Source organism: Schistocerca piceifrons, chromosome X (assembly GCF_021461385.2).
Source record: "Schistocerca piceifrons isolate TAMUIC-IGC-003096 chromosome X, iqSchPice1.1, whole genome shotgun sequence".
In the NCBI taxonomy this organism is placed as follows: domain Eukaryota; kingdom Metazoa; phylum Arthropoda; class Insecta; order Orthoptera; family Acrididae; genus Schistocerca; species Schistocerca piceifrons.
Genome location: NC_060149.1, coordinates 86,192,836 through 86,213,180, shown reverse-complemented (window position 1 = coordinate 86,213,180; position 20,345 = coordinate 86,192,836). Strand labels below are relative to the sequence as shown.

At 47.1% G+C, this 20,345-nt stretch overlaps 1 protein-coding gene across 1 annotated transcript in view; it reads right to left on the bottom strand.

Annotated features, from left to right (window-relative positions):
* The window catches only part of LOC124723110 (caspase activity and apoptosis inhibitor 1-like), a 248,694-nt gene extending 228,929 nt beyond the window's left edge, over positions 1-19,765 (bottom strand). The window contains exon 1 of the mRNA XM_047248291.1: positions 19,592-19,765. The gene's annotated coding sequence lies outside the window, so the exon portion shown is untranslated. The remainder of the gene's footprint in view (positions 1-19,591) is intronic.
* Positions 19,766-20,345: the final 580 nt, after the last annotated feature.

Here is a 20,345-nt window from a genome sequence, read left to right as displayed (position 1 = left end):
TGGCATGTAGTGGAAGAAAGGACTTTTCCTTCTAGTCGCTGTTTGACGGTGCGAACGGCTGGGTGGTAATTCTCCAACACACAGGCCCCGGCAAAATGGCCCGCCAAAGTGGCCTGGGAATCACATTTGTGTCGGTACATGGCTCGCCACGGATAGCTGTTGGGGCCTGGTGCCCGAAAAGAGATTTGATCTTTGCCCAGACTTGGGAAGGTGACGTGTGGCACCCAATGGTGGAGACTTATCTCTCCCAACACTCCTCCTTCCATTGTTTGATAAGGTAGCGAATACGGGCACGGAGCCATTTTAAAGGCTATGAGGTGCTCCTGGGAAGGGTGCCGCTTATGCCGCTGTAGAGCTCGCCGACGCTCCTTAATTGCTTCAGCAACCACCAAGGGACTGCCTTAGGCCTTGGGTACCCTAAAGAGCGATGGATCACGTTTTCTGCCACAGAAACAATTGTACTAGTCACCTGCTCAATCATCACATTGATGTTACCATGTGGGGGAGATTCAGCAGTGACAGCAGAGGTTAAAGTTCCCCAGTCTGCCTTGTTCAAAGCCCATCTGGGAAGGCATCCGTGTGCCTGACACTGGGTCACTGACGGGAAGATGGGGAATTGGTCACTACCACACAGGTTGTCATGTGCTCTCCAGTGGATAGACGGGAGAAGTCCTGGGCTGCAAATTGATAAATCAATGACCAAGTAACTACCATGAGCCACACCGTAATGTGTGGTGACCCCAGCATTTAAGAGGTAGAGGTCGAAAGTTTCGATAGTAAAATTTCAACATCTCTGCCTCGGCCAGTATGCATGGTACCACTCCACAAGCGGTTATGGGCAGTAAAATCTCCCAGAAGTGGGAAAGGTTTAGGGAGTTGATCAATCAGTGCAGCTAATACATTCAGGGGTACTGCACCATCTGGAGGAATATATACATTGCAGACAGTTATTTACTGCGTAGTCCTTATTCTGACAGCCACAGCTTCAAGAGGGGTTTGAAGGGGCACATGTTCACTACAGTCTGATTTTAGGACATAAATGCAAACTGCACCTAATACTCTATTAATATAGTCGCTACGGTTCCTGTAATATCCCTTATAGTCGCGGAGGGCAGGGGTTCGCATTGCTGAGAACCAGGTTTCCTGGAGGGCAATGCAGATAGCAGGTGTAAAGCTTACCAGTTGCCTTAGCTCAGACACGCGGTGGAAAAAACCACCACAATTCCACTGGAGGATGACATCGTGAGACTGGGAAGGCATGGAATATTCAATGAGGCAGTTTACGCCTCAGAGTCACCTGCTGCCACCGATTTATTGCCTGAGCAGCCTGTGTCCATTTTGTCTGAGGGTCTGGCGAGATCTAGGTCATCAGCAAACGCCAAACTCTCCACCCCATCCTCAGCCGCAGAGCTTGTAGGGACCCTTTCCTGGCAAGAGAAGCCAAAGAAGACTTACGCTTCTCTGGCTTAGAAGTGGGGACAGACATTCTCGATGGTTGGGGGATGTTGCTCCCGAAGTAGGTGGTGCAGGAGCAACAGGGAGGGAAATGCCCCCCTCCACCATCAAGGGGGCAGGTGTAGTCTTCTGGCTCTGAGAGGTGACCTGGGTTGGAGGAGTTGATGGTGCCAAAACTGTTGTAGTGGTGGCATAAGACAATGTCATATGCACAGGATGCAGGCGTTCAAATTTTCTCTTAGCCTCAGTGTAGGTCAGTCTGTCCAGGGTCTTGTACTCCATGATTTTCCTTCCTTTCTGGAGAATCCTGCAGTCAGGTGAGCAAGGCAAATGGTGCTCTACACAGTTGACACAGATGGGAGGCGGAGCACATGGGGTATTGGGATGTGATGGACGTTGGCAATCTCAACATGTGATGCTGGAAGTACAGCACGAAGACGTGGCTGAACTTCCAGCACTTAAACCACCGCATCAGGGAGAGGGATACAGGGCTTTACATCACAGCGGTAGACAATAACTTTGACCTTCTCGGGCAATGTATCACCCTCTAAGGCCAAGATGAAGGCACCGGTGGCAACCTGATTATCCTTCGGACCTCGGTGGACACGTCGGACAAAATGTACACCTTGCCACTCTAAATTTGTGTGCAGCTCATCATCGGACGGCAAAAGAAGGTCTCTGTGAAATATGATACCCTGGACCATATTTAAACTCTTATGGGGTGTGATGGTTACAGAAACATACCGCAGCTTGTCACAAGCGAGTAACTCCCATGACGTGGCAGAGGATGCCATGTTGATCAAGACTGACCCAGATCTCATTTTGGACAAACCCTCCAGTTCCCCAAACTTGTCCTCTAAATGGTTTCATCATCATGAAACATTCTCCATCAGCTCTCGAACATACAAGGTACCAGGGTGAATAATATCCGCTGCCATACTTAGCCTGACGTTCCTTCCATGGTGTGGCCAGAGAGGGGAATGATTTGGGCTCGTACTTCTGTGCATTGAATTGAGCTCATGATCGTTTAGAGACTGCTGGTGTTCAACCACCAGCAAGAGCTGATGGACTATGCTTCATTGCGTGCCATCCGCCCTGATGCCACCCACTCCGACCAGGGGCCCTCCCCACAGGTGCCACCAAGCCCCAGCAAAGGCCACCTGGCAGGAAGGCCATTGCCGGGAGTCCAAATGCCCCAGGGGGATGGGCATCTATCCCTTGACACACATGAGGAGTTAACGGCGCAGGCATCAGCAGAGCAATTCATGTGTGGTCAGGGAGCTGCAGCCAACAGGGTACATGGTGGCCCCACCACAACAGACTGGCTATCGTGCTGGATATCAGGTGCAAAGAAGTCCATGGTCATTGTCGACGCAGAAATCGACACTGCATAGTGCATGGTGGAAAACGCACCCAGGAAGATGTCCTCACCCAAGAGATGGAGAATGGGCAGGACTGCAATGCGACGACGAGGAAGTGGGCTAAAAATCTCAATGCACGATGGACACGATGCACCTTGTAAGGCGCCCTTCCCTAATTGGCTCGCTCTTCAGGAAAATTTTGAAGAATGGAGGTCAAACACTACAGGGGACCATCACATAAAGGCCGAAACATGTGAAACTCCTTTTAGTCGCCTTGTACGACAGGCAGGAATACCTCGGGCCTATTCTAACCCCCAGACCCGCAGGGGGTCATTTCAGGTAAAATCTTTCTTTCAACAAAATGGGGTTCGGGTATTAGAGTGGCCTGGAAACAGCCCTGCTCTCAATCCTATTGACAACTGCTGGAAGGTTATGGGAAATGCTATCACCAAAAAGAAGACACGGAATAAACGGGAGCTGTTCGAGGCCCTTGTGCATGTGTGGTTTCATGAACTGAGTGAGGAGTACATTAAAAAGTTAATTCTTTCAATGCCTTCATGATGCCAAGCAGTGATTAAGGCGCATGGTGGAGCAACAAAGTATGAAATGCAACTGTGTGTTCATATGATCCAATACAAACACTAAAATCCATCAGTGTTATGTTACAACATTAATATGCAATGTTTCTTTCAATATTAGTATTCATATTTCAGAATAGTGAACAGAATAGTTGGCATATCCACTTACACTCATTTTTCAAGAAAGTGTTAAATTATAAAAAACAAACATTTTTATAGAAAAAAATTAAGAATAAAAACAAAGTGACAAAAATTATTGTGTATATTAATTTCTGACAGAAATCAAGAGAAATCAGGCAAATTTAGCTCAGTTATTCAATGATTGTAAAAAAATTGTCAATTGTAAGAGGTGATGCAATAAATATTTCCACCACCGTATGTATTTAAAAAATGAGATTAAAAATTAGCTTGGTGCTTTCCTAAGAGAGTTTTCACTCCTTCCAAACTATGTACCCTAAGACCAGATGTTGATTAGATTCAAAGAAATCTATAAGCAAATTTATACTAAATAAATTAGTAAGAGACAGAACTGATCCCCCATGGCACACAAAACACGTCAGAAAACTGCTGCAGAAGCAATAAAAAGAACATGCCGGATTTAAAAGAACGCATAATCTCTAAGACTACTGATGTTTTACAGAATCTTGAAATTTAGGGAGTACTTCAATGCGAGATGCTTTTAATAGCTTTCACAACGAAACTCTGTCTTGAAATCTGGCGGAAAACCCAAAGAGGTTTTGGACATATGTAAAGATTTCCAGATACAAGACTGTCTTGCCGCAAGATAGCAAAGGTAATGTTACGAAAGATAGTGTCACTATAGCTAAGTTACTAAACATGTTATTCCTAATCTGTATGAAACAGTTAGGGGGCAATCTGAGCAGACCTCAGATTGTTTTTAGATGATGCTGTCATTTAGCATCTAGTGAAGTCATCAGAAGGTCAAAACCAACTGCAAAACGACTTAGGCATTATATCTGTGTAGTGCGAAATGTGGCAACTGACTCTTAAATAATGAAAAGTGTGAGGCCTCCACAGTTTCCCCCCTTCCTCTATTCTGCTGCCCCTTCTTAATCCACTCCTCGAGCCATTAGACAACCTTCCACAACCCTCCCTCCTTCGTTCTCACCACCTTCTTTCTCCGTTCACCCGCTGCACCCAATGTAACCCCTTATCCCAGTCTATCTGTGCACTACTCCACTCGCAACTAGTCCCTGTATGCTGGACAGCGCATACAGCGTAAACACGCCATCGGTCCTGCACGCTCCTCCACCTAACACGCATTACCCCTGACAGATATTGTTCTGCATAATTCATCCCAACACCGCCAATTGTAATTTTGTTAAAAGTAAGGAACCAGTGGATTTGTCACACTTTAGAGGTAATGGGGAGACAATTGGCTAGTACCTGTAAGATGTACAGTGCAATTTGGAGGGTCATTCAACATCATGTACATACAGAATCAATGTCAGTAGCATTTTTCATGAGCAAGCATTATGGGCATAAGGCCATACAGTGCTGCAAATCAAAATGACATGATTAGATGTAAGAATTAAGTTAATGTATTTTATTTTGTGTCTCTTGTAATTGCTGGTGTTTCAAAATGAATGTCGAGGAGGGCAAGGCTTTGGCAGAGAGAGAGAGAGAGAGAGAGAGAGAGAGAGAGAGAGATGCAACGAGTATCAGAACTAGAGGCAGTTCATGTACTGTTGGAAAGGGTAGCACAATAAACACCATTTAATATGGAGTTGCATGGTCTATTATAAGCACAGTTACCATATCGAAAAATATGGTTGACAGCCCCAACTTCAATAAAAAATGCTGCAAAGGCTGGGGCCCATGGTAGCCAAGCACGAACCCACGAAAGAGTGATGAGCTCTTCATGGCTTGCCATGAAGGGCAACAAAATATGGCATAGAATATCACTGACGTACCACTCTGCTGTAAGGGTGCTGCAGATTACAAATAAAGGGATCTTACTATGATAGCAAATGGCACCTCTGACAGTTACTCCTGGTTCTCAGGCCACATGGCAAGTGACAGTTCAGCTGGTACCTCACCACTGTCTGTAGCGTCTTCAGACACCTTTGCTGGTCATCGGGGCTCAGATCAAAGTGGGACTCATCGCTGAAGACAATTCTACTTCAGTCAATGAGATTCCGGGCCAAGGACATATCTGGAGGCACCCCGGACAGTGGTGACATACTAACCGCACTCTTGCCTGCCACGCACTTCGACAACCAGGAGTGATGGTCTGGAGTGCCATTTCTTTTCATAGTAGGACCCCTCTGGCACCGATTAGCTGCAATACTGTTTTTTATTGTCACATAAGTGAAGATTCACATTTAGGAACTATCTGGAACTTTGAATTTCTGTTTCTGTGTGACTTCTGTCGCACATTTTTGCTTATATACTTCTGACAGAACTGAACTTGCACTAGTAGTGAACTAATGAAAGTATCAGAGGTTACTTTTTTGTGTAGTGAAATAAATGTAATACATCTTATAAAATTCTTTTAGTTTCGCATACCTTAGTTTCTTTCTTTGCTGCACTTTACTTGACCATGAGTGGAAACTGTGGGAGTTGTAGGAAAGTAACTAGTAGGATGCACTGTGGAAGCTGTAGCAAGTGCTTTCACTGGGTGGATATGTTGTGGGAAGAATTCTGGGGAGGTCACTGAGGCCCTCACCTGGAATTGCCAAATATGCAGCAAGAATAGGTTAATAGAGGAGCAGAAAAGGAAGATTTGTGCCCTTCAGACAAAAGGTAGAAGAGCTAGTGAGGATGAAGGAAGGCAGATATGAGGCAAATGGTTGGGAACTGGCAGTTGGTACGAAGGCTAGCAGGAGGAGGACACAGTCTGACAGCTTTGTTGTGTCTACTACCAACAGGTTCCAGCTACCAGAGTTTAGGGGAGTGGAGCCTCAATATGGTGTAGGAGTAAGAAATTTGCATGGACTCTGCCCATGAGTAGGAAGGACAGAAAGAGCACAAATATTAGGAACAAGAGGGCACTGCTGTGAGGCAGCAGTCACGTCAGAAATGTAGGCTCTCAATTACAAGCGAAGTTACAGGATGAGTATCACGTTACCAGGATTTTCAAGCCAAGTGATGGGCTACATCAGGTAACTGGGGACTTGGGGCCTTTGTGTAAGGATTTCACAGAGGGGGATCCAGTAGTGACAGAAAGTGTGGCAAGAAACATATTGGATATGGATAGGACATACAACATAGGTGACCTGACTAATGTAGCTTCCCTAACTGGTGACACCAATGTGAGCAAAGTTAAGCAGTTCCGACGCCATGCTCAGCCTCGAGCAGTTCCAGCACCATGGTCAGCCTCATCTTGACAGCGCTGTATTGAAGTGGAGCTAGAGATGGCACGGGTTGATGCTGACCGGGTGCAAAATGAACAGGTGCCAGTGAGATGTATTTGGAGGAAGGGTTACTCTGGACATGGTCTGCACCTCAACAAGACAGAGAGAGAAGTTGATGCAGTTAATAAGTGAAAGCATAGCAGGTGAGTGTGGGGACACATGATCAATTACCTGTTGTCATAGGCAGGAGAAACAGGCCTTTTTAGAGTAAACCAAGGCATCAGGCTCCCCTCCCTTAAAAGCATCTCAACCAGTTTAGAGATTTCTCAATCATGTGCACAGAAGATAGAATGCATCACACATCATTTAAATTTGCTCAGAGTTATCCGTTATTCATCAGACCGTGCAGTCCTTTAAAAGTAAAGTATACCAGTTTGAAGTTGAATTTCAGTCTTCGAACAGATCAGTGGTATGCTCGAAGAGCACTGGTGTACAGATTATGAATTACAGTATATAGTACTAATGTTATATGAATGTGCAAGTTTCTACTGTAACACCTTACAAATGGTGGGACCATGAATTTATATCAAAGATGGAACATATTTTAAAGCTGGAGATGACATGATCACAATTGGTGTAAACATTTTGAATTGGCAACCATTGAATTAACAAAGCTAGACATCTATAAAAGTTATTTATTTATTTGTGTGTGTGTGTGTGTGTGGGGGGGGGGGGGGGGGGGGGGGAGGGGGGGAGGGTGGGTGGGTGGGTGGGTGGGTGGGTGGGTGGGCGTGCGTGCGTGCTTGCTTGCTTGTGTGTGCTACTCACCTAGTTATGGTATACACACTTTCGTTAACAAAATTAACTGACACCCTGAAAACAGTCTCAACACCCAAAACTAGCATAATAATATGTGGAGATATGAATATTAACAGAAGTGTTGAGAGTGAAATTAAATATAGGCGACTAAATTTATCAGCATTCTGAGCGCTTCTGGTGTGGCACAAATGGTAAACACAGCTACTATGGTACCAAAAAGTCAGCATCAGTCTTAGACCATGCACTTACAGTTACACACAGAGAAAACTGTAAAGTATTTATATGAGATCCTTGCCTTTCTGATCACTACTGGTATATAATAAAGCTAAAGATAGGCTTGGCAAAAGCCACAAAACTGCACGCCTACAAAAGGATCTTCTCAGAACACAAAATACATACTTTTTCTAGGAAAAAGAAACCCGGGATGAAGTACATATACAAAAAAATGTAGATACTAAGTTCTCTAGATTCTACACATTGTTTAGATTAATTTTTGAGGGGAGATTTCCAAAATTAGCCACTTCTACAACAGCAGCTGAGGAAAATAAATGGATAACTTTGGGTATTAGAAGCTCTTTGTAGGCACCTAAAATTTAACGGTTCTTTACAGGTATAAAAAAATTTACAGGAGGGTACTTCTTGCTGCATAAAATCATTCAATGGCCAAATAATATATAATGCAGAAAATAAAAGCAGAGTAATGCAGGATCACATAAAAGAAGAAAGTGGGAAAAGTTGCCAAGTGTAATAACATACAAATGAAATAGAATAATAGAAAATCCCCAAGAACCGGCAAATTTTGTAAATGACTATTTCTCTAGTGCTGCAGAGAAGTTGTGGCAAAATTTTCCTACACATGTAGCATCCACAATGACTTACACATCAAGCATGATGATGATGATGATGATGGCCACAACAGAGTTTGAAGCCAGGACGATAATACAGAAATTAAAAAATAAGAAGTCAGCAGGTGCAGATGAGGTTCCAGTCCCTTTTCTAAAGTAGTAGAGGTTGAACATACCGCTTCAGTTGTACCTAGCAAATCGCGCCTAGTACATGTCCACCATGGTGCTCGGGGGTCACAGCACAGTTGCAACACCTGAGGATGGGCATATGAAAGCCGAAAACTGGTTGTGATAATAAAAGAAATTTACAACTGAAGTGGTATAATGCTCACTTGCAGATGTTCATCCAACAGGATACATGCAACCCCCATTAAGAAACAATGAGTCCTTCAGTCCAGGTAGTTTTCCAGAGTAACTAAAGTATGCACTAGTTGTGCCCTTACTAATGAAAAGTAAAGTGGAAAGTATTGAAAACTACAAGCCAGTTTCACTATTATCCATATTCTCAAAAATACCTGAATCATTAACAAGAGATAGACTAATGAATTACATGAATAAATATCATCTTTTTAACAAACCACAGTTTGGTTTCCACAGAGGGAGAAGTACAATATCGGCCACTGCAGAGTTTACAAAAGTAGAACTTGATGGTCTTGAGGGGGATGTCTGCATAACCAGCATATTCTTTGACTCGTCAAAGGCTTTCGACACTGTTTACTATAAAGAACTACTAACCAAGCTAGAAGTACTAGTTTTATGAGGAATAGTGAACAAGTGGATTCAGTCTTACCCAAAAACAGGGTGCAGAAAGCAGAGAGAAACCACACACACATATGCTGATGAGCAGTTTTTAGTAAAACAAGTGATGGGCAAGGAACATTAACATAGTGTATTGGGTCAAATTTTGTTCGTGTTATATAACAGTTACTTTCGAGACAGTATCAGCTACAGAGAAAAAGTTCTCTTTGATGATGACACCAACATCATAGTCACTGATGACAGAGAAAGCAAATGAAACTCGGTGATGTTTACAGTTGTGCACAAAGAGGTAAAACAACTGTCACATTAAGTGTAGATGATAAACTGATAGATTATGTAATAATCACAGTTTTCAGGGGGAAATATTTATTGTCAATTACCATAGAATGAACACACAAAGATGATGGCAAAAAGAATGTCTACAGCATGTTTTGCTCTCAGGATTCTCTCATCAGTTTGTATCAGCCAATGTTTGCTTGTGATTTACATTCATTTCTTACTATGAGAGTCTTTTCTCAGTATTGAAGGCACAAAACATGGATACAGTTTTTAAACTGCAGAAAAGGGCCATAAGAATAACAACTAGTAGTAGTCAGTCTCATTGTAAGTAACTATTACAATCTGGGTATCCTTACTACACCATGTCAGTACATCAATCACTATGCTGTGCATATCAGGCAATCATTAATAGTTCTATACATAATCTTGGAACAATGGCCAGTTTGGACTTGCATTATCCACATAAAAACAAACAAAAACCCTACAAAGTGTTTTCTGTCAGGGAATAAAATTTTATGGTAAACTGCCCAATTTTTCAGGTGGACAGAGAGAAGGCCAAGAAGACAAACATGGAGCATAGCTGAATGTTTGTGGCACTGAAGCTAAGTTTTCAAAAAAACTGGAGTTAGTGTAAGGGGCATAGAAGTATCTTCATGCCTCAGAAGTCATAAGTGGTGGTGGTGGTGGTTGTTGGGATGTTTAAGGGGGACTAAACAGCGAAGGTCATCAGTCCCCCATTCCAAAATCAGGCGAGCCCAAAATCGACCGAGCAGGTAAAAACCAAAGGGGGAGGAGACGTCCCCCCAGGCGCTAAAAGAACACAAATGCAGCAACAAACACTACAAACAAGAACAGGACAGAGGCACACCAGACAGAAAGAAACAGAAGAAAGGAAGATGGCCGGAGACTGGTTGACTGACCACGAGAACAAAAATGGGAAAGAGTCAACCAGCTCACGGCACACCAGAACAGCAACAGACACAAGGACAAAAGACACAGAAAGGGAAAGGCGCAGGACCTCCCTAAATCGAACCATAAAACGGACTACCACGGATAAAATTTAAAACGTCATCAGCCCTGGAGGCATCGTCAGATAAAACCAAAGCCAAAGTGCCCGGGAGATTAAAAGATTGCCGGAGTGTGCGCAGTCGAGGACACTCCAGCAAAATGTGGCCGACCGTCAGCCGGGACCCACACGGACACAGGGGGGGATCCTCCTGACGCAAGAGACGGCCGTGCGTCAGGTACGTATGGCCGATGCGCAGCCGACACAGGACAACCGAGTCCCTGCGAGAAGCCCGCAGGGAGGAACGCCACACGGCGGTCGTCTCCTTGACAGCCCGCAGTTTATTCGGGGTTGTCATGCCACGCCACTCAGCAGCCCACATCCCAATCAGCTTACGGCGCAACACCATCTGCTGGTCGCGAGCCGTAAGGCCGATCTCCAAAGCCGGGGCGTCGATCGCCCCTTTGGCCAGCCTGTCTACACGTTCGTTCCCTGGGATGCCAACATGACCGGGCGTCCAAACCAGGACCACCGAACGACCAGAACGGGCAATGGCGGAAACAGTCTCCTGAATGGAGGACACCAGAGGAGAGGAGGGACAGCAGCGGTCGATGGCCTGAAGGCTGCTCAGGGAGTCACTGCAGATCACGACGGACCTACCTGAGCAGAAACGCATATGGTCAAGAGCGCGCAATATGGCCACCAGCTCTGCAGTAAAAATACTGCAGCCAGCCGGCAAGGAGCGCTGCTCAACATGAGCAGCATGAGCAAAAGAGTAGGCAGTGCGACCATCAACCAGGGAACCATCAGTGTAGACAGTCTCACAGTCCGAAAATGAGGCGAGGAGAGCAAGAAAACGGCGACGGAGGGCCACAGGCGGAACCGAGTCCTTGGGTCCCTGTGCCAAGTCCAGACGGACGGACGGCCGGGACAAACACCAGGGAGGCGTAGGTGTACGGACCCGGAAGGGAGGCAGAAGAGGGAATGACCCCAGTTCTGACAGCAGGGACTGGACACGGACAGCTATGGAAAGCCCAGACCTAGGGCGCCGTTCGGGCAGATGGAGGACCATAGCAGGGAAAAGCAGGCGACGATTGGGATGATCTGGCGAGCAATGAACGTGGACAGCATAGTCGACAAGCAGACGATGGCGGCGAATCCGCAGTGGGGGAACCCCGGCCTCCACCAGTAGACTATCCACGGGGCTGGTGCGAAAAGCGCCAGTGGCAAGCCTAACCCCACAGTGGTGTATGGGGTCTAACAACTTTAACACTGAGGGGGACGCAGACCCATAGGCCAGGCTCCCATAATCAAGCCGGGACTGCACAAGGGCTCTGTACAACCGCAGCAGCGTGCAGCGATCTGCACCCCAAGACGTGTGGCTAAGGCAGCGGAGGGCGTGGAGGTGCCGCCAGCATTTTTGCTTCAGCTGAGTAACATGAGGAACCCATGTGAGCCGGGCATCAAACACGAGTCCCAAGAAGCGGCAAGTGTCCACCACTTCAAGCAGGTGGCCGTCGAGGTAAAGTGCAGGATGAGGGTGGACCGTCCGACGCCTGCAGAAGTGCATTACTCGAGTCTTGGCAGCAGAGAACTGAAAGCCATGAGTCAGTGCCCATGATGCTGCCTTGCGAACGGCGACTTGCAGCCTGCGTTCAGCGACTCCCGTAGTCGTGGAGCTAAATGAGATGCAGAAGTCGTCGGCATACAAAGAAGGAGACACCGACGACCCCACTGCTGCTGCCAGACCATTAACGGCCACTAAAAATACGGAGACGCTCAACACCGAGCCCTGCGGGACCCCATTTTCCTGTATATAAGAGGAACTAGAGGTGGCACCGACTTGCACCCGGAAAGAGCGGCGCAATAAAAAGGTTTGAAGGAAAGCCGGGAGCCGACCACGAAGACCCCACCCATGCAACGTGGCGAGGATGTGATGCCTCCATGTGGTGTCATACGCCTTCCGCAGATCGAAAAATACAGCAACAAGATGCTGACGTCGGGCAAAAGCCGTACGGACAGCAGATTCCAGCCGCACCAAATTGTCCACTGCAGACCGGCCCCGACGGAAGCCACCCTGGGATGGAGCGAGGAGACCGCGCGACTCAAGGACCCAACACAAATGCTGCCCCACCATACGTTCCAGCAATTTGCACAAAACGTTGGTGAGGGTAATGGGACGATAGCTGTCCACCGCCAGTGGGTCCGCACCGGGTTTCAAGATGGGGACAATAACGCCCTCCCGCCATTGCGACGGGAACACGCCTTCGCTCCAAATGCGATTAAATATCGCGAGAATGTGTCTCTGGCAGTCCCTGGAGAGATGCTTCAGCATCTGCGCGTGGGTGCAGTCTGGGCCTGGTGCTGTATCAGGGCAATCGGCGAGGGCGGCGAGGAATTCCCTCTCGCTGAAAGGAGCATTGTATGTTTCAGAACGACGCGTGTGGAATGAGAACTGCGTCCGCTCGGCTCGCTCCTTTAGAGAGCGAAAGGCGGGGGGATAGGATGCAGTCGCAGAGCTCTGAGCAAAGTGCGCGGCTAGCCGTTCAGCAATGGCGGCAGCGTCCGTGCAGACAGCGCCGTCCAAGGAGAGCCCAGGGACACCCATAGGGGTCTGGGAGCCATAAATCCGCCGGATCCGGGACCACACGTGCGAGGACGAGACACGGGAGCCCAGGGAGGAGACGTACCTCTCCCAGCACTCCTGCTTATGCCGTGCAATAAGACGACGGGCGAAGGCACGGAGCCTCTTAAAGGCGATGAGGGTCTCCAGAGACGGGTGCCGCCTATGACGCTGGAGAGCCCGCCTACGGTCGCGAATAGCCTCAGCAATCTCCGGCGACCACCAGAGGACAGCCTTCCGCCGAGGGAGGCCAGAGGAACGGGGGATGGCAGCCTCGGCCGCCGAAATGATGGACGTGGTGAAAACACGAACCACCTCGTCAATGTCACCCTGTGGGGGAGACGCAATGGTTACAGCGGAAGTAAAAGCTGGCCAGTCAGCCCTGTGGAGAGCCCAGCGGGGCAAGCGCCCAGAAGAATGACACTGTGGCAGTGACAAATAGATGGGAAAATGGTCACTGCCACACAGGTCAGGATGCACCCTCCAGTGGAGGGATGGGACAAGTCCAGGGCTGCAAATAGAGAGATCGATGGCCGAGAACGAGCCATGGGCCACACTGAAATGCGTGGGAGCACCGGTGTTCAAGAGGCTAAGGTCGAGCTGAGCCAACACATGCTCCACGGCCCGACCGCGATCATCGGAGACAGTCCCACCCCATAGAGGATTGTGGGCATTGAAATCGCCCAGAAGCAGCAATGGTGGCGGGAGTTGAGCCAGCAGCGCAGCCAAGACATGGCGGGGGAGCTCCCCATCCGGAGGAATGTAAACAGAGCAAACAGTAATAGCCGGCGAGAGCTCAACCCTGGCAGCAACTGCCTCTAAAGGCGTCTGAAGGGGTACTGGCGAGCTACAGACAGAGTGGTGAACAAAGAGGCAAACCCCACCTGACGCTCGTTGACAGGCAGCACGGTTCTTATAGTATCCCCGATAACCGCGAAGGGCGGGGGTCCGCAGTGCAGGAAACCAAGTTTCCTGCAGAGCAATGCAGAGAACAGGGGAATCACTCAGAAGCATCCGGAGCTCTGGCAGGTGGCGGAAATAACCGCCGCAGTTCCATTGGAGAATGGAAGCAGGAAGGGACTGGGAGGGCGTGAATGCGACTAAGAGGCAGACAGCGCTTCAGAGCCAACCGCCGCCACTGGGGGAGAGTCAGCTGAGTCCATAGGAGAGGCCCCCAAGGGTTCCGTGAGGGCGAGATCCGCGGCAGAGGCGAGGATCTCCACCTCATCCCCGGAGCCAGGACTATGTACAGCAGGCGGTGCTGAAACCGCCGGAACGTCCTTCTTCTTGGACACATTCCGTTCCTTCTTCTCGCGTCTGCCCTTAGGGTGAGAGGGCTGGGAGAGCTTCTCTGAAGGAGCGTCGGAGGCTGACGACGACGCAGAAGCCCTACGACCAGCAGGTGGCGGAACCTTCAGCCACTGGCTGACATCTGGCTGGGAAGGAGAAGAAACGGAGGAAGGGAGAGCCCCGAGGGACCCCTTCCGCGAGAGAGGAACCGGCGGAGGCAACGCCGCCGGAGAAGGAGGGGGAGGAATCGAGCCTCCCGGTTGTGGAGCAGATGTCACTCCCGAAGTAAGCTTGGGGGGAGCGACAGAAGAGGGTTTGCCCCCAACTGCTAAGGGGGCAAGAGAGGAAGGCTTGCCCCCAGGCACGAGGGGGGCAGACAGAGATACATGGCCCCGAGGGCCCACTGAAGGCGGCACAGATGAAGCGACAACCGTCGCTCGTGCGGGCGATGATAACGTGGCTGCAGCATAAGATGTTCGAAGGGAAGCAGGATACAACCTTTCATATTTCTGTTTAGCCTCTCGATAAGTAAGCCGGTCCAGGGTCTTAAATTCCATGATCTTCCGCTCCTTATGAAGAACGGGGCAATCCGGCGAGCATGGAGAGTGGTGCTCCCCACAGTTAACACATACAGGCGGAGGTGCACATGGAGAATCAGGATGAGAGGGGCGTCCGCAATCTCGACATGTAGCGCTGGATGGGCAACGGGAGGACATATGCCCAAACTTCCAGCACTGGAAGCACCGTATCGGGGGAGGCACGTATGGCTTGACGTCGCAACGGTAAACCATCACCTTGACCTTCTCGGGCAAGACATCACCCTCAAAGGCCAAGATAAAGGCACCGGTGGCCACCCTGTTTGTCTTGGGTCCTCGATGGACACGACGGACAAAATGCACACCACGTCGTTCCAAGTCGGCTCTCAGCTCGTCATCGGATTGCAACAAGAGGTCACGATGGTAAATAATCCCCTGGACCATATTTAAGCTACTGTGGGGAGTGACGGTAACAGGGACGTCACCCAGCTTATCACACAAGAGCAACGCTCGTGACTGGGCTGGGGAGGACGTCTTGAGGAGGATGGACCCATTCCTCATTTTTGACAACCCCGCCACTTCCCCAAACTTATCCTCCAGGTGTTCCACAAAAAACATAGGCTTCGTCGGAAGAAAGGAGTCACCATCAGTCCTGCTGCAGACAAGGTATTGCGGTACGTAAGGCTCCCGCTTGGCACTAGATCGGCGTCCCTCCCATGGCGCAGCCAACGAGGGGAACATCTGAGGGTCATACAGCGCAGCATCGAAGTCGACTCTACCTCGCTTAGAGACGCTGGTGGCCGTGCGACCACCAGCTTGATGTGATTTATTGCGCTTCATTGCGCCACATCCGCCCAGATGCCACCTACTCCGAACGAGGGCTCTCCCCAAGGGCGCCACCCAGCCAAAGCAACGGGTACCTGGCCGATATCCCGTTGCCCGGAGTCCCCGTGCCCCAGACAAGATGGGCACATACTCCTTGGCATGCATGGGGAGGAAACAGCTGAGGCATCTGTAGTGCGATCCCTGCATGGTCAGGGGGCTACCACCAAGAGGGTACATGACGACCCCACCACAACGGACTGGCTACCGTGCTGGATGTTAGGTGTTTAAAGGGTCCACAGTTGTCGTAGGCGCTAAGAAGAAGAGGGCGCACAAGGCGAGAAGGAGACCACCCAGAAGATGTTGGGCGTAGTCCCCCCCACACGACAATAGGTAACATGCAAGATGGTGGAGCATGATGGACCAATACAAAAACACCACGTAAGGTGTCCTTCCCCAAATGGCACGCACTGACGACGGAAATTTGGAAGAAAAAAGGAGGTCAAACCCAAGAGGGGACCATCACAGAAGGCCGAAACGTTTGAGACTCCTTTTAGTCGCCTCTTACGACAGGCAGGAATACCGCGGGCCTATTCTTACCCCCGAACCCGCAGGGGGGAAGTCATAAGTGGTTGTCAGATTGTGCAGCAACGAAGAGCACAACTATTTTTCATAATACAAGTTACCTGGAGCAAATTGTGTGTAAGTCAAAGCATATTGCATAACATGAATGAACTGATTGAGGCAGTGCAGTTGTTAGGACACTGACCTCATTTTCGAGAGGATCGAGTTCACACTGTCTGGCCATCCTGATTTGGGTTTAACTAAATCACTTCAAACAAACGCTGGGGTGCTTCCTTCATCTAGACCATGGCTGACCACCTATTCTATCCCCCACAGAGCTTACATATGTATTCCATTTACATCTGTATTTTGAGCTATTAATTTTCATTGTGTTACGATAAATATTCCTTTTTCATTGTAGAATGTTTTTGACATATCCTAAGATTACTGCTGACATTGGCAAGAATGGTGAAAAGTACATACCATAAACTATGAAGGATGGTGCCTCCATTTAAAATCCAAATGATTAAAATTGGTCAGAGAGTCATTTTAGCTTTTCCTTTTCATTTTAAACTGTTATTCCTACCTTATAGTAATGTCCTTCATTTTGTTCATGCACTTCTTAGTTCAGTGTATTAGTTACATTGGGGCATCAAATATCAACATTTTATAACTACTTTTATTTAATTATGGTTGCCTAGACAAACTGAACTGCAGTGTAGGTGATGTTAAAATGGGATCATTTGGCTTTGTATCAGTGAAGCCAAAAAATTTGATACAATAGGAAGCTATTTGATGCAATGAAAGTTATGAAGAAAGAACAACCTACAGTGTAGCTTGAGGCCAAGGTGGGGAGGGGGGAAGCAGAGTGCTGGTCACTGGCCAACCTAGATTCATGTGATTGATTCAGCTCTTAACTATTTTTATAAGATTTTTTAAAAATTGTAATAAATGTTTATGTTTGGCTTTGTTTGTGTATATTGAAATTTGTGGTGGTGCAAGTTTTCATTAATTTATTGTTTTCTTGCCAGTGTTTGGTATATGGGTTTTATTGTTGTTAGTAGGTATTGCAGATATTGGTTACATTATGTTAGTGATATTTGTTATGTGAGTGAGTTTTGGTTTGTTGTAATATGTACTTTATTTTATACAAATACAGGTAGTGAAGGTCTGGTTTAACAGATTTGACAATTTGAGTGTGTTGGGTTTTGGTACTAGGGGCTGCCATGTATGTCAAGCAAAAATTGCAGTATCGGGCTTTGGAGTTATGCATGGGTTTATGGTATCATGTGTTTCGTAGGGGTTATATAAGTCAAGTGAAGTTTGCAGTACCAGATTTTCAAGTTATGTGTGGGTTCTTGGTACAGAGGGCTTCGTTTGAGCTATGTACATTAAACGAAATTAACGATGCAGAGATTTTCTTTTTTGCATTTTTTTGGTTGTGCTGAACATTGAAAATCCTGTGTACTTAATTGTTGGGTTAATATTCATTTCAGAAAGGTGTTGTTGTTATAGTGGTATATTTAGCTTGTCCCTGCCCAAAACTCCCTACTTCCCGCAGCTGTCCCGTTAGCTTCATTTTGTTGCTGGAACTAACTGTTTCACGTGTTATCTGTGTTTGTTCGCTGGTGAAATGAGTGCCATCATGGTTGCCATGTTGTATATGCTTGAGGCACAGGGTAGTCCGCCATCTCGATGACATCACACATCAGAGCACAGATGGGTAATCGCAACTTTCAGTAATGACACCTCTCATATAACTTTACATTATCATTTCAGCTTTATATGATTTGCGATAAGCTTTTTTTATTTGTTATAGAATTTGTTTTGTTAACTTATCTGACTACGGCCACTGTTTGTTCAAATACATTCACATTGATATTTACGGCATAATTTGACAACTGTTTGTATCTACCTAGAAAACACAGCAGTTTCACTTTCATAAATACTTACAATCAGATGCTGGCTCTATCGGTTCTATTCCCTTCACCCCCACTGTAGGGACATCCCTCCCGCAGCTCGCATGCAGCTAAAATCAGTGTCGTTCGAGAAGTGAGCACCTATGTCACTACTGGTGATAAATTTAATATTTTCAACTTGAGACTCCAGCAACACGATGCTCTTCCTTCTTCGCTCATTAATTTATCCCAATCCCATTCCGCCCCACCCCCCTTTTTTTTTCTTTTGCTCAGTGGCTACTGTTGGTGTTATGTATATTATGTGCAGTCCAAAAATATTCATCTTCCTCCAGTGTGGTCCAGGTAAGCTAAAAGGTTGGTGCACCACTGCACCGCAGCGAGCTTTGGCAACAATACTGTGCTTAATACTTATGTATGGCACTTTCCGTGACCTCATGTTTGTTTTTATTTTGAGGATCCATTCAACTTCCACAAATAGTTAAGGAATAAAACAATGACTAAGGTTGAGCCCCACATGCTTAAACCAGTTGCAACACAACTCTTGTGCGGCAGGTGCTCCAGGCGTTACTAAACATTGGCTATTTTGTCTGCAAATCCATTGGTCAGATTTATATGCAATAAATCAGACACACGGAGAGGCAGGGGAGAGGCGCTGCATTACACTCCAAAACGCAACATTCCAACGTCTGACAGCCAATCAACAGAACAAACAAAACACTTGACCGCACCCTAGCTATATATTGTAAAAAATCCATGGATTTGTCACATACACCCGTACCTCGATTATATATAATTCTGGTGGCATGGAATAACTAGACGATCGTAAGTAGCGCTGGGCTGAACAGTGACAACTTTCGTCCATATCCAAACATGTTTATCTTTATGCTCAGCACTCAAGCTGTTGGTACTTGTCGTTCTAGATATACTAACAATCAATTCATGCCAATTTAGAAATATAACTATACAACAGTGATTCCTGTATTTTTATCGATAAAAGGGCCCATCGCTCTCCGGTCAAAATAATCTAGTGGAAGTTAGACAAGTTGCAAATATACAGTAATAGATAAGTTAAAATTTAATTACAGAATAATGACAGTAGACACCCCTCACACCTATGGATTACATACATAGCCCGAAACATCGTCTGAGCACAGCAGTTCAAATCAAGCTTTAGAATGAGTTCTCCCATACAAGCTAGTACTAGCGACGCGAAAGTGTACTTTGATATCAGACTGCAATAAAGGGGATACTGCAAAAGATTTTCACATGCATACAATTATCAGCGAATCAAATCTGTCATCCAGGTTCCCAGTTTCTAAACTCTGGCAACAACAGTGTGTTAAAATCAATTAATCTTCAATATAATTGAATAATTACACTGTAACAGAAACTAATACTACACGATGCTAACGGCTCACCTTATTTTACGATCTATCATCACGAATAGAATAGGATCACTTCCCTCCGCTACTGTAAAGTCAGCTTCAGCTTCTGCTTCTGCTGTTGTTGCTGTTGTCGTTGCTGCTGCTGCTCAACTTGGTAAATACTAACACTGAGTAACTATAGCAAAGTTAACATCTGCACAGATATCCCGACATCAGGCAGCTTAGCGAGATTATCACTATCCAAAGTATCAAAAATCCCGAGGTCTCTCAAAGAAATGTCTCGGCACAGACAGGCTGTGCGACAGGGGCGATTTGTATGGTAGTACCGCTGCTTTTTTGTTTTTTTTCCTTTATTGTTATTTCAACACCTGTACATCGGGTAGGCTGGCAGCAACATCCTACGGTGCTCTTTAGCCTCAGAGTTAACAATGAGAAAACATAAAGAAGACACATAAGAGATTGAACAAATTAGCGGGCAAAAAACAGTAGACACAGAATACAAAAAAAAAAACACGAAGCCGTTCACACCCGACGAGAAACACACTACAAACTGTCGGCACGGCGCACAAATTCTGACGACTTCGACGGCACAGGTGAACGGAGGAGCGTGACGGCGAACGCTAAACACAAACACGATGGCACACACACGAGAAACTGCTGGCGATTATCTCCGGCGCGCGAATGTCCAAGTAGCGTGTGCGAGTCCGGGAATCTGCCAAGAGGGGTAGAAGGGGGAGGGGGAGGGAGAGGGGAGAGCAAAGATGCCAATGGCAGAGGAGATAGGAGG